General features: G+C 32.3%; 1 protein-coding gene across 1 annotated transcript in view; it reads right to left on the bottom strand.

Annotated features, from left to right (window-relative positions):
- Nucleotides 1–14,040, bottom strand: part of LOC128996609 (thrombospondin type-1 domain-containing protein 4-like) — a 159,919-nt gene extending 145,879 nt beyond the window's left edge. Inside the window, exon 1 of the mRNA XM_054422013.1 lies at nucleotides 13,946–14,040. The gene's annotated coding sequence lies outside the window, so the exon portion shown is untranslated. The remainder of the gene's footprint in view (nucleotides 1–13,945) is intronic.
- Nucleotides 14,041–14,773: the final 733 nt, after the last annotated feature.

Raw genomic sequence — 14,773 nt, forward strand, 5'->3', positions numbered from 1 at the left:
CGTGGATCGTTTACAGCAAAGCAATTGGTGAGCCGGTACAGTACAAAGGTGAACTGTACTGATAAAATTTAGTGGCAGTGACCAGGATCCGAACTCACGACATCGCTGCCTTGGGCCCGAAGTTCGCGTGACGCTACCGACTTGAGTCACCGACTCACCATTATTTACCCCGACTCATGGGTTGATTTGCCCATACAAATAACATTATTGTGTACACCAGTGACACCGGTAAGTTTGCTAGGTGTGGGTGGACTCTTTCATTATTGCGCTCATGTTCACTCATCCTGTTACGCGCAGAATAAGCGTACTACTAGTTAAAATCAATAATTAAGGAGAATGAGGCTAAATGGTCGACAGTTTACTTTCGAGTTTCTTTGGAACATAGATGCCTAATGTTGAAGGGGGCTGAGAACCATTGGCCCCTCTCAGATGAGACACTAGTTAGAGGATAAAATAACTAGACTTTGCAAGGTTTTAAATTAGCTCAAATGTAAAACTCCAATGTAAGCATATTGTTCTTACAGTAATCACTTCTTAAATCTCAACTAAATAAAATACACATGCAAGTATATTTTATAACATCGGTATTTTCCCGTCACGTTTAGTAGTTATCAGAAAATAACACCGTTTTAGAGACATGAACCCGCGTAATACGGCTCAGTCTGGAAGACAATGTTGTTATAACAACTAAATTAAATCATCATAAAACCAACGATGCACGACAGTTAGAACCGCGCGCTAAATTATTCCATGAATATTTAAGTCAGCATCTGAGCAGGTGAATAGAGTCTTTGGCACTCCCTGGCGAGGAACGAGGTCGTCTGGGATGCGAGCTTTGGTTGTCACATTTTAAGGACAAACACAGGTTAACAGATTTTTCAATCAATGTAAACGTATTAGAATTGAACTACTGAAAGAGTGCACTAATATAAGTTACTGTTTCGTGATATTGTAGCATTTTTGTGCCCCACCATCTAATTCAGTAAAAAAAATAATGCATATAATTTAATTTTGGACCGTATTGCACTCTTTGAGTGACACTAAGTTATTCATTAATAAGAGAAATAGCTCCAGCGTTGGTCCATAAAGATGGAATTTCTATTTCAGTTTTCAAAAGTTGTCCTAAATTCCCACCCAAACATGTTATAACCGTTTTACACCCTACTTCGGGCTGTGCCTTAAGATTCGCTGCATCAGCACGCAGCTGAACCCTATTGGAAATTGTCGGGATATGAGCCCTCTACAATAGACCACTGGCTAAACTGATTAAGCCATTTCGTCCTATACAAATCTCAAACCTGCTTTATATAGTGATTTTGCTATTGGTAACCATTAGTGTTCGATGTTATGAAAAAAGTTTGTCTTTTTTTAGGACGTATTATACATATTTGCTTCACTTTAAAGCCATATCACAAGCTATAAAGTCTACACAAAACAGACAAAGTTTTACGGCTATATGGTGCTTTTAAATACAAAAGATAAATACTTTTTTTTATTTTAACCTTTGAGATTATCAATATATCTACAATTGATGTTTTCCATATCCTTAAATTTACTAGCAATACCACGTTGAAATTTGCTGTTCATTATTACTTTATAAATCTAAATTCCAATGTCAAAATTAACAAAACATGTTTCTGGAATATCATAAGAAGAATGCTTTGAAGTGAAGTTAATATCTTTTACACAGCCATGCCTGGAGCTACTGTTATATTGGGTGCCGTGTTGCGTAGTATTATAAATATAAAAGTAATATTTAAAATTACAAGGTTAAAATAAAATCATTAATTAAGGGAACAGCTTGTCCCACAAAATTGCTACGGTTATTAAATAGCTACTAATTTATTAATATACTTCTATAAAACTTAAAAACCCCAATGACCATAAACCTCTTTCAAATATTTTCGTTGTTTTAATTGTTACTAATATTGCTCTAAAAATATAAATTACATCAATGAATATTAATGGATTTCCTTAAGTTCTTCTTGTTCAAAATATAAGAGTAATGTCAACTTTTAAAGATGTGGTAGTCTTTATCCATTTAATTATTCCTGGTCGATACAATCGGCTTTTCAAACAATGTATTCTTTTAAAATCAAATATAGGCCCTACCCGTTTTAGCATAGTTCACTAATATTTAGTAGGTACTAACTATGGGACATTACTCTTAAGTTTTTTTAGTGCCTCCAATGTTGGTTAAAACTGATATAAAACCCTTCAAGAGATCGCTAAAAGCGAATTAATAAACTGCAAACAGTTAATTATATGCCATAAGCAAACCGGGTTTACTGTAATATATGTCCTATTTCACAATCTCTCATCATATAATCTATTACTGAACAATCAAAATAATAGATGGCCCAAAGGACTGAAGATATCTCACGACTAATAGTTCTAGTGACAAATTTGGATGTTTCAAGTGATACTGTGTACGATTTGTCTTTTAGTGACAAATGACTTTGTATGCTGCAATACCAAATGGTTAACGAATGAGAAGGTCTAATGTATTTGTTGGCAACAAAACAAGTAGGCAAATCCAGATTTATCGTTATACACTTGGTTAATAGTTACAGACATTATACATTGATTATTTTTACACTTGTTAGTAAATGTGTTAACTGCTTAAAAAGATGCATGCATGAATACGTTAACAAAACATTAAATAAATAGATAATATTTGTAAGTTACAAATTATTACGTTCCATCGTATATCCGGGCTATTTATGTACAAATATTGACTATTATTATACTGTAGTCATATAATATAGGCTATGAAAAGGAAAGATGTAAGTTTGCCAAAATGTTCTGTATTAAATTCATATTTGTACCTCTTGATCGTGTCTTTATTTTTAAGGGTCTGATCTGACTTTTTGGATTTAGTGACTTTTGCTCTGTATTTATGGAATTAAAAATTCTGATCCCTAATTATTTCATACTGCCTTTACACCTTTATAGGCTCTCAGTAAACGTTATCTTAGTAAATAGTGTTTTGTAGTACAAAAATCTTGGATCATTATCATCTCTGTCATTCAATTTCAAGGATACGCTACTGATAATGAACCGGTGGTGGTTTGGAAGCGAGTTCAGCATTTTAATCATTTTTGACACCAGACTCCACAAACGTATATAATTTCTAATTACATTAAATTAAAGTTGTCTCAAAAAGTTAACGAGACACCCAATCATAACCAGACTACCTAATTATGCACTTTAACCTCGTTACAGGCGCCACAAGACGTATGTGTTCGCAGAGTCGAGACCACCAATGACACATCGCCTCAACCTGGCTGTTTGTCATACATAATTGCAGAGTTGAGCATTGCAGTCTGCAATTTAGCAATATCGTTCACTAACAATAGTAATCAGCTGTTCGACTCCGTGTCGTCTGCTACGTTCGCCTGCTATTGGCCGAGGCGTTCGCGTTTGAAGAAGGTGCAAACTATGTGACTAAATAATACATTTTTGGAAAGTAAAACTCAAAAAGTTATATAAGGTAATGTGATATCAGCATTTCGGATATTTTGTAAATATTGGTTACTGCTTATGGATTTTACGTGTGTACAGCGCACAATGAAAATTTTACGGGTTTTCTAAAGGATATTATAAAGGACCTATCTTGCAATTACATGCACTGTATTTCACCATGCGCGATAATTATTACAATTATAAAAATTTCTCAACCATTATGTATGATAAATACGGATGCATATCAAGTATAAAATACTGTAGGCCAAATAATGTTTTACCCAAATTCTATCATCCCTGAAGCATCATACCAATTTCACAGTTAGCAAAAACTTTTAGAAAAGAAAACCATTTAAGACACAAATTATATAATATTATACATAAAACATCAACAGACAACATATAAATGTATGGCCGGTTTGGTAACGCATAAAGTACAGACATACATACGACAGACACACATTGGATTTTATATGTAAAGGAGAAGAAGATAAATATATTACGTTGCATGTTTAAACCTATCAATTACTACCTAATCCATTTTTTCTCAAGATTTTTTTCCCAATTCTCACTATTTTTACAACCTTTTAAAACACCTGATATTAAAGTTCTTATTTTACTATTAAATAAATATTAATAATTTAGTTAGACAATCGACCATTTAGTTTTACCTGCCAGGTTTACAAAATACACACACGGTTATGAATATGCGACCTAATTTAACAACAAACAAGAGATTAAAAACAACAATATTGTATAAACGAATGATGGAATAATTATTTAAAACCTCAAGGGGTACAGTTTCTTAACTGGGCTATGCTAATATCGATTGAAACTATCGATTCGATAAGTAAACCTTCATGCGATTTTTTACCATCAGCAAGTTTGGTTGGTTAGGTTAGGTTATGATAGTTAAATTTTACAATGGATATATTTAAAAATATCGATTATTAATCAATATTAAGACTTTCTCAACCATTTTTATATGACAAATCCGGATGAAATAATGTAAAAAATACCGTTAAATCTATAAGAGTTTAGCAGTGAAATAAAATGAAATTATTGTAAACATTAATCACAAAAGCTTACAGCCTGTATGGTAATTTACAACACTACAATTGAAAACTTACTTACCTTTACCAAGTATTGCACAATCCTTAATATAGCCTTTAACCCCAACTTTATATCACTAGAGACTCGCATATCCAAATAGAAACACTTCAACCTATAGACAATAGAACCTAAACGAACATTGCACGAAATAGATAATAAACTATAACACTGCAAGTATTAACAGGAAAATACATCGAACTGTTCAACGACACAAACAAGACAACAATGAACCAATGAGAAACTATCACATCATGCGAGAGGACTTACTCATCAGCTGTTATCCACTTCAGCATTGGCCTTTGGAAAAGAATGAAAGCCAGCATTTTATATATACTATATACGATTATATTGATCAGTTATGTTCTTGTATTTATTATTTTATGTATCGTAAACTATAACGTATTTCTTTTACATAAATAATGTGTACTTCCTGTACACATTATATGCAATATTTATAATGAAACTGTTATTAAATTAGAATTATAATTTTATTACTTGTTCTTATTATTGTTTTGGCATATTATACATACTGTATAAAGTTAATTTATCAAAAACATATCTTAATAATAATCATAAGCTTAGTAGCATGTGAAAGGGAGTCAGGGGTATTTGTATGCATTATTATTGTAAGATAGGTTACTTTAGTTTTAATTTCTTTCTCGATTGATATATATGTTATTTATTATTGCTATTTCCCTTTATATGGATACAATGTTTTCTAGTTATATAAATGTGTGTATTATTGAGGTGACACTGAATGAAGAAATCCACTCAAGTGGTATTTAAATAGCACGAATTACTTCAATGTATAAATGGCTTAGTAACTAAGGTATTGAGGCATGTAAATGAAATGAAATAAAATTATATTCTGCCATGATTGAAGACGATTTTCACACAAAGTGATCATTAGGTGAATGATAAGTCCACGTAAAAGTGGGTCCTGAATGAAAGCACAAAATATTTTAAGATGTGTTGTCCGGATTGTAAAATGTATCCAGAATATTATATTTCACAATCTTTCTAATTTTTTTAAGAACTGTACATGATTATAAATATACATTTAGGGGGAGGGGCAATAAGCTGGTCTCATAGATCTCGTTCATACAATAAAGATCGATAACTGGTCTAGTGATAGAGCGAGGGACTTCATTTCCTGAGGTCCCGGGTTCAAATACCGCCAACCACATATAGTATTTATGTAAGTGATAATGCCACGACCATCTAGGGCTATTCTTAGTTGTAAAACAGTTTCCAGCAAGAACTTAACGACCTACGATATAAAGAATTGACAATCTGCATTGTGAAAAAAACAATCTGTGTTTCAAAATCTATTATTTGACCTACACAGCTTATTGTTGACTGTACTAAATTTTGTTGTCTATGAATCTAAAACAAACATAGGTGACAAAATTTGTAAAACAGTTCCAAGCTAGAGCCCACAATCTGAAGGCGACATAGAAACTTATGCACTCGGTTGAATTCTAAACTTAATGACCACACCCAAATGTTTCTTTGTTTAAGAGTTAATTTACAGCTTGACATCAAGTCTAACGTAAACATACTTTATGTCTCGCAGGTCAACTTGAACCAGTCTAGTTACTTTGTGTAAACTGCCACATGGCCGTAACTTAGCTTTACTGCTGCTTTCCAACGAATGCAAATCAACCCTTTTAAAGTGGTGCGGTATCAAAAGTGTTTATTATCTTAAGTACAATAAGAACTAGGTGGTCTACCACTTTGTTATATGGTAGTAAAACTGTTGTGAAATTTCTCACTGTGTAAAATCTTTATACCCTTGTATGTGTTAAGAGGAAATAAAACATTTCTTTCGCAGTGAAATATGGCTAGTCTTAACTAAAAAGTGTCATTACAACAACCAATTAATGTTCATGAAATCATCAAACAATAACAGTTTAGATCAAATGTTATATAATTATTGGACAAAACATATGGTATTACTCTATTTCCTGTAACATATTCCCCTTGAGTCCAACTTCTGTGGGGCTCTCAATGATCTCCTAAATTGAAAAGTGAATTTGAATCTATTCTGGAATGTGCATAAGTCTTTACTAAACGTTAAAACTACTCAATTTTATGAAATCTGCAAACAAAAACATTATCAATTTAGATATGTTATGATTAATTATTGGATTACCATAACATTCTATTCCTGTAACAGTATGTGTACCGATTTACCTTCTTTGGTTTATTAGCATTTTAATTTAAATATTAATGTTCATAGATCAAAGTACAATTTTTTTTTTAATGAAAAGCTAATTGATTTAAATCCATGTTACTACTTAAGAAGCCCAAGTCAAAAAAATACAACTTTAAGAATTCCAAACATACTTAACACGTATGTAAGGTTAAAATTACTAAGTCTACACAAGAGTTTACACTTTCCCAAATTATCCCGAACGAGATTGCTCGAAGATTACACATCTTGTTGAACAGCCCTCTTTTGTTTTCGGCACAAATAACTCAATTCACAACGCTAGTTATCTGAGTAATAAAGACATGATCCAATTCACTAGCGGGGGTATGTACAATGAATACACAAGCAGTCTGTGTGTGAATTATATGACATTGCCCGTGTCAGATCACCTGTAATGATAGTCTCCGAGATAATGTTCACAGATTATACTTTGCCAAACGTGTTGGCATGTTGGCGGCCCTGTGTGGTTAAGCCGGGACTTTATATGCCGCTGTGAACGCAGTGTGTAAACTTGAAGAGCTTAAAAAAGTAAATAATTGCGATTACAATTTGGATTTTTTAAATAATTTTATGTACCGTATGTATAGGTTTTGTTAACACACATCAAATTACAAGTACCGAGAGATGCTGCTCATAATTTGTTTATCCCTTTTTCCTTAGTTATTTGCTGATCAGCTGATATGCATTTGCAATTTTTTTGCTTTGAGTTATAGTCTTAATTTGAATGTAATGTGAAAAGACTCAACATGTGATTATTCAAGCACAAAGAGAATGTGTAGTAGAATAAATAAATCCTTGGATTTATGTCGGAAAACGTTTGACATTGTGTTTCCTCCATTATAAAGTAAATCAACTATTTATAGTTGTTAGAAATATACTTGTTAGAAATTGGTATAGTACATCTTCCCGTTGCGAATCACGGGTACAGCTAGTCCACAATAAATTCACTGTACCACTAAACCGAGGAGGAGAAAATGCATATCAGCTTAGACTGCATTGTAGCTAAAAAGATCTATTAACGGAAATGAACTATTGATAGGACAATGCTTACCAACTTATGATCTTTTTTTCCTTAAATAGTGTCTCTTGGTACTTGTAATTAAGCTGCGTTTAAAAACCCCCTCTATAATAGGGAACTTTTTTCCCTAGGACGCTAGGTAGGAGCCCGGAATTGTTTTTCACATTACTGTGATCAAGTTAGACCAGGGGTTGCGGCATTATCACTTAGATAAAACCATTGGTGATTTGGCGGGATTTGAACCCGGGACTCCTGGAACCGAAGTTCCAAACTCTAACCACTAAACCAGCTCGCTCCCCGGAAACGTTATGTCATAAAGGCTTGGAAATCTGACTCTTAAAAAACAAGATTAATTTGTTGATTCAATGTTTAGTTTCAAAATGTATAGCATTAAAACCAAAATTGTTTACACTCTAAATCCGATTAAAAAATGTCGTTCTTGTTAAGAAATCGAAAATCTGACCTCAAAAGTTGGGAAAAATTTGTCATTAAAAAATAAGTTTCCAATTTGAACCTTTTCTCCAAATTATATCGTGTTTATTTTCTTCCCCATCAATAGTTTCTATGTCAATGAAGGCTCAGTTAGGTTATATATCTTGAAGAACTAATCATCAATATGTTTAAAGACCCCTCAATATCAAATCCCTCTCAATCACCAACTAATATAACAGTTAATAGTAAAAGAAGAAATATACCTTACTCTGAACAACAACATACCCTTTGGATGATCAACCTAGGAGCATTTCAAGTCTATATTAAATAACTAAATAAAAGAAAATAATACAAATACTCCTAAGCAGTCCTGGAAATAGAACATTTGTATACGTATCAAAATACAGTCATTTAACATACTTCTCTAATCGAATACACATAAATAAACCAACTCGACATTCACGCTCAATTTAAGTAACTCCAAAGAGCATCGGACGCTTCCAACTTATTTATGTTCAGCATCAGCCATTAAAGGCCCATTACCAAAACTCTTCGGCGTACTTACAGTCAAATATGTCGATTTGTTAACTAATGTCAATTCAAACAGCGCGCCGTATCAATCTAAAACCTATTGACATTCATTCAGTGGCCGAGAAACGCTCTTAAATCATTTGCGAACGAGTGGCCAAGAGAGAGCTTTGATAATGTTTTTCGTACAAGTTACGTTTTGATGGTTGGATCAAACAAATTCGAGAAACAATTGTGAGGAAAAAGCAAGTTGTTGTTGATGTTCGAGGTATTTTATAACGTTTGGAGGGAGACTGGTACAAAAACAGATTATAAACTTGTTCATTACAAGTGTTGGATAGAAATGTAAAGTAGAATTATCTTTTACAAGATATATAGGAAAATAAGACTGAAGTGTATTGATAAAAACTAGCAACCTTTAAAATCTGTGATATATTAAATATATGGTTGATAAGGATGAAAACGATTATGTCTTATCATATCCCTATTATTCTCATTTCGTGCATTCTCTTCGAGGCATTTTAGAAAAATATCAAATACTAATTAAACATACTACGAAAAACAAAATCTAACTTAAGTCATTTTCTTCTTTACATTTTACACAGCTAACATTACGATATTTTACTTGAATTTACTGAAATATCACCAACTACAGATAACCCCATTTTCGAATGGATGTAAACAAAACTAGAGGACCCATGCTGCTCCGCAGTGTTAAAATAAATATAATATCCGAGAAGTAATAAAATTTATGATTTTTGATTGAGTAATACAGTATCTTGAGCTTAACTGATTTTAACGATCAATAGTTCAAATTGAAGCTTATAATTTACTGATTATTTTTGAGTCCAAACCATATAAAAAACATGAAAAATCCTGGAAAAATACAGATGATCGACAACAGAATTCAGCACAAACTATGAAATTTTAAAAGCCTATAGGACGAATGGCTTTCAAGGGAAATCGTCCAAACCCGAATAAGGCACATCTAGAGGTCAAGAGCTTTAAATTGATCCCCAATATGTGATAAAAATAAATATTTAGGGATCTATTTGCTGCACACGAAATTCCAACAAATTCTTTTCATAATATAGATGTTAATCACTATTAAAAACTTTCAAAATATAATCAATTATTGAATTACAATTAATTACAACAATATTACAAATTTCATTTAGAGCCTCCTGTCAAGTGACATGTTTACATGAATATGAGATTAATTCAAACTTTCATTTGGTGCTCAATATTTATGTTCAAATACGTTTTGGGCGAAAATGTTGGAAGTTTCGAATCTCGAAACCGAAACTTTTCGAAAGTGTTGATGGTCTTGAGATTTGGGGTTTGGCAGAACACATCTTTAGTCTACAATAAAGGCTAGTAGGTTTTATTAAATTAATGTAAAATAGTTGATTTTTCCACAAAATACACTCTTTAAGATTTATTTACCAAAATAACACTTATTTATTTAGCAAAATCTTTCCCAACCAACTTGCAACAAAGTCAAGTTCTGTAATGCAAGACTGTTTCTAGTGTTTGTCCTTCATTGAACGACGTTCCACAATTGGTTTTGATCACAGTAATGGTGCCATTGATGACATCTGTTAAGTATAACTGATTTTAAATTAACTTTACAGCTGTACAGATTGGATGGGATTGAGTTACTCTGTGAAAAATGAGACTGGTGAAGGTTCTTAGACCTGGAGTTTCGTTATGTTTTCTCGTCTAACCTTATAAGCAAACACCGTATTACATGTAATTTACCATAGAAGGTAGCCTTTACTGTACACTAAAGATGTGTTGCCGAACCCACTATTTCAAAACCATCACAACATATTGGAAGCTTCAATTTCAAGATTCGATCAACAAGTTTCAAGTTGAAAAACTCAAACCCGAAACATCCAAAATTTTTTGCCCTTAAACATTGGATAAAAATACATACTACTAAATAAATGTATGAATTAACTCCAAATTACGGTAATTTTATAAATATGTCAGTCTTAGGAGGCACTAAAAAGAACTATAACATATTAAATTTGAATAATAATTGTTAAGAATAATTGTAAAACTCTGGTATTTTCGTAATTTTATAGGATTTTATGGGGAAATAACTATTAAAAAATAAATAAAAAACTCAAAAAGTCTGGAAATACCGTTCATTAGTACCCACAAAACAAATTGCATCAAAATTGTACCTCACGTGTAGTGACTTTATACACAGACACACAGAGGTCATTTTAAAACAACTTCTTAGGTTTCAGGGGCAACCAAAACGGATACTTCCACTTACAACCAAAACTCTATCTCAACTATTTTCACGAAAAAGGAACTTTCTTCACATAAAGCAAAAAGACTCATTCTTTAAACAGCTGTTCATATATTTACTTGTAGCTGCGGTTGAACGATTTATTTCTGTTTGACTCCAACAGATAATTGACAGCACCAAAGGCGCCGCAACTATTGAGGCACATGTTAACAGCTGATTCCGACCAGTTCCTAGAAGTGCAGTTAGATGCGGATGCATTGCCATGACCCGTGGCTGTAGTGCAACAATTGTAGTGATCTCGCCGATAGATGATAAACTGCAATAGTCTGCGCTGCAGCTGATATTGACACAACAATGTGTTACACCACTATTTTAAATACTCGTATGATTTTGCTGGGCTAAAGTCAACTTAGTTTACCGTATTGATATTATAATATTTTTATACTTTCACTTTGAAATGGCGACCATACGAAGGTAGGTATTTCAACCAGAATGGAGATGAGTGACATGATCTTGTAGTCTTGTTACTGACTAAGGCCGACATGTTCCTTAGACACAGCTGTTAATTAATAGCCCATACAGCTAATAGTAACTAAGGGACCTACAGTTTATAGTGGAATCCGAACCAGCTTTTGCCTTGTAATTTACGAATTGGTCTAATTATCAGGATAGTACTGCGGATAGTCGTAGTACTCACTAGTGCAGGTTAATCAACACTAAATTATTAACTAATCTTACTAATTTGGTACACAATGGCTTCGCTACTCTATAAAATTTAAGTTTCAAACGCCATAAGGATCTGTTTGTATAAGGATCTGTATTACTACTTCTAGTTCCCTTTATTATTTCGTGTGAAGTGAGTGTAAGTATGGTGGTGTATGGTTCATAGGTTATACGATCCCTACAACACACTAAGTAACATTAGTTCAACTGGGAAATAAGGAAACGAAATTTCGAAACTCACAATCACGAAACAAAACTAGAATAACACTAAGAACTCCAGAAGCCTAAAAAAAGATAAATGATTCCAACATGAACTGAGGAACTCATATGAAATACAATATATCCCCCCCCCTTCCTTTAAGCAATTTACCATTGTTTTTAAATCATATAGTTGCGTTGGGTATGCCCCAACAGTTACGTTATACATATATGCACAGTTATATATATATACAGTTATAATATATGCCCCAATCGTAATGTTGGGTGAGGCAAGAAAATGTTATTTTATTAACTAAGCATTTAAATAGTCTTCGTACATATTTTAATGATGTGGATTGCATTACTGTTACAAAATCGTATTTTACTTATGTTAATCAGTTATTCATGCATTACTTAAAATATGTACCAGGAGATGTTCCTTAAAGATGTATCAACTACGCACCTATGTATCAACCTCAAAGTAAAAGAGGTTCACATACCGTACTATTTGCGTGGTTCATTATAAATTAAAATAAGTAAAAACTAAAATCAACTAAACTAATATTGATACACACAATTTGGATACCTGCTAAGTTTCTAAAGTACGAGGGAAGTACTTAACAGCTTCATGGCAGAGATTGAATATTTAATATGAGAAACCCGAGACCAAACCAAAGCCCGTGAAAAATCTTGCCTAAGTAATATTCCATATCGAAACTTTGGCAGCTTTTGTGCACGACTTGTGATACGATTTCAATACTTCTTTTAGTTTACAAGTATTTTATTGTGTTTATGCTAAATGGACATTCCTATTATATATTTCTGTACAGATGATATCTCTCTATATATTAATAGGCAAGCATGTTTCTTTAAAACCTTTTTTCTCAGCTCGTGTGCATCGTAGGGAAAATGTACGCATACTGTTAGAAAGCTATTTTCCTGTAGGTGTGCAGAATCCCTTTATAAATTAAAATAGGCTCAAAAATAAGCACAAAAAATGAATTTAAAATTTAGACAAATTTAACATGGATATTATGAGTTGCCATGCTGGTGACGAAATAACAACGAAATATAAACAGAAAATCAAAACAAATGAAGGAAACTCCAATCACATGTTCTATTCAAAGTGTGGAATGAAAATAAAGAAGTCTATACATTAAATATTTTGGGTCGAGTTTCGACCACTGGACATTACTCGTATAAATTTATTAGGTGAAAATGTCGAAAATCAAGACATTACACATCTAGATCAGATTAATCAAACATATATTAAACTTTTAGGAGCAACTAACTGAAGTACATTATTTTATTTCACTGACTCGTAGTTCTAAATACTGTCTTATAAATTATCTATTACTCTATTACAGTAGAAGTTTAGACAAATCTACACGTAAAATGAGTGTTTAGATAGGTAAATATGAGTGTAACGTATTTTACTAAAACTGAATAAAATTTTTATCTTTTTTGAGTTAAGTGATTTAATTACCAATTAGCGTTTACCGTTATAATAGGTTTTTTATGATTGAACAATTTGTGTTCATCAGAAATTTCCTTAATGAAAACATTATTTAAACAAAACGTTGTTTGTGAGATTAAAAGATTAAAAGATAAAAATAAAAATATAACAAATGTACATTTTATGTGCATATTATGAACTTCTTCCAATATACCTAGTAGACATGTTTAAATTGTTTATGTATCATAGCTTTTAATGAAATCCTATTATTATTCTTGTTAGGGTACTAGAGTTTACTCGATGTTGTTATTTTGTTCTTGTTTTATAGAGACTAGAATATTGTTATTATTCTATAAGAAATTTGTATAACTTTATTATTTTTAGGTTATCTTATTGTGTTGTTACTCTTTTTGCATTATATAGTTTTTCACTGCCAATCTACCGGTACTCAACTAGTTACTTGTCATACAGAAATAATTTAGTTTTCCTGTAAAAGTTGTTAATTAGCTTACAAAATAAATAAATAGCACTAACCTTGTTATTTTCCTCCTGTGTGAATCGAAGTTCCAAGATCGCACGACTCAACAACACAACTCCAAGATACCAACCTTCCGCACCGAAACAACGAAGAACACTGTCGTCGTCGTCCAAACGCTCCGTGGCTGCGAACATTGTTGAAAATAGTTTAGTTGAGTATTCCGCCACTGGGTGCGCAGAGATAGAGTTGACAATAATTGTTGTACACTAAAATGCTACTGTAAATTGAGATCAGAGTAAATATCCAAATATCACTCGTTAAAGATAACAAATAAAACATATGATATACCACAATATAATAAAACTAAGGTTTTGATTTTAAATTTACTTTTAGCCATATTTCTATGAAATCACCTGTTTTATGTATGTACCTGTGTAAATTCATCATTACATTGTCAACTACGCGAAAAGAGTGTTTGCTATGCAAACGTAGAAATGTTTATACTTTCTTTTTTATATTTTACCGACATAAACCATTATATACGATTGGGTTTGTTTCATCAACTGTTTCAATTTGCAACAACCAAAACCGTACAACCAATGTAAATTTAAACTTTAAATTGAGAACCTAACAAAAAAGGCTATTAGCCTACTTTTGAAATGTACCAAACTGTAATAAAGAAATATTGCAATGTCTGTTTTTATACTATATAAAAACTAATTAGTCTTAGTGGGGTAGCGAAAAGTAACGTTCAAAACACATGTGAAAATGGGTCTATACATATTCTCAACCATCTCACTTTCTACACTTGTTATGAATAATAATATATTAACATGGAGATTTTTAAGTTTATTGCGAGAGTAAACTAGACCCTAACAATTTTA

The sequence above is a fragment of the Macrosteles quadrilineatus genome, unplaced genomic scaffold (genome assembly GCF_028750875.1).
Source record: "Macrosteles quadrilineatus isolate MER2022 unplaced genomic scaffold, UCM_ALF_1.0 Scaffold_6__1_contigs__length_79288215, whole genome shotgun sequence".
In the NCBI taxonomy this organism is placed as follows: Eukaryota; Metazoa; Arthropoda; class Insecta; order Hemiptera; family Cicadellidae; genus Macrosteles; species Macrosteles quadrilineatus.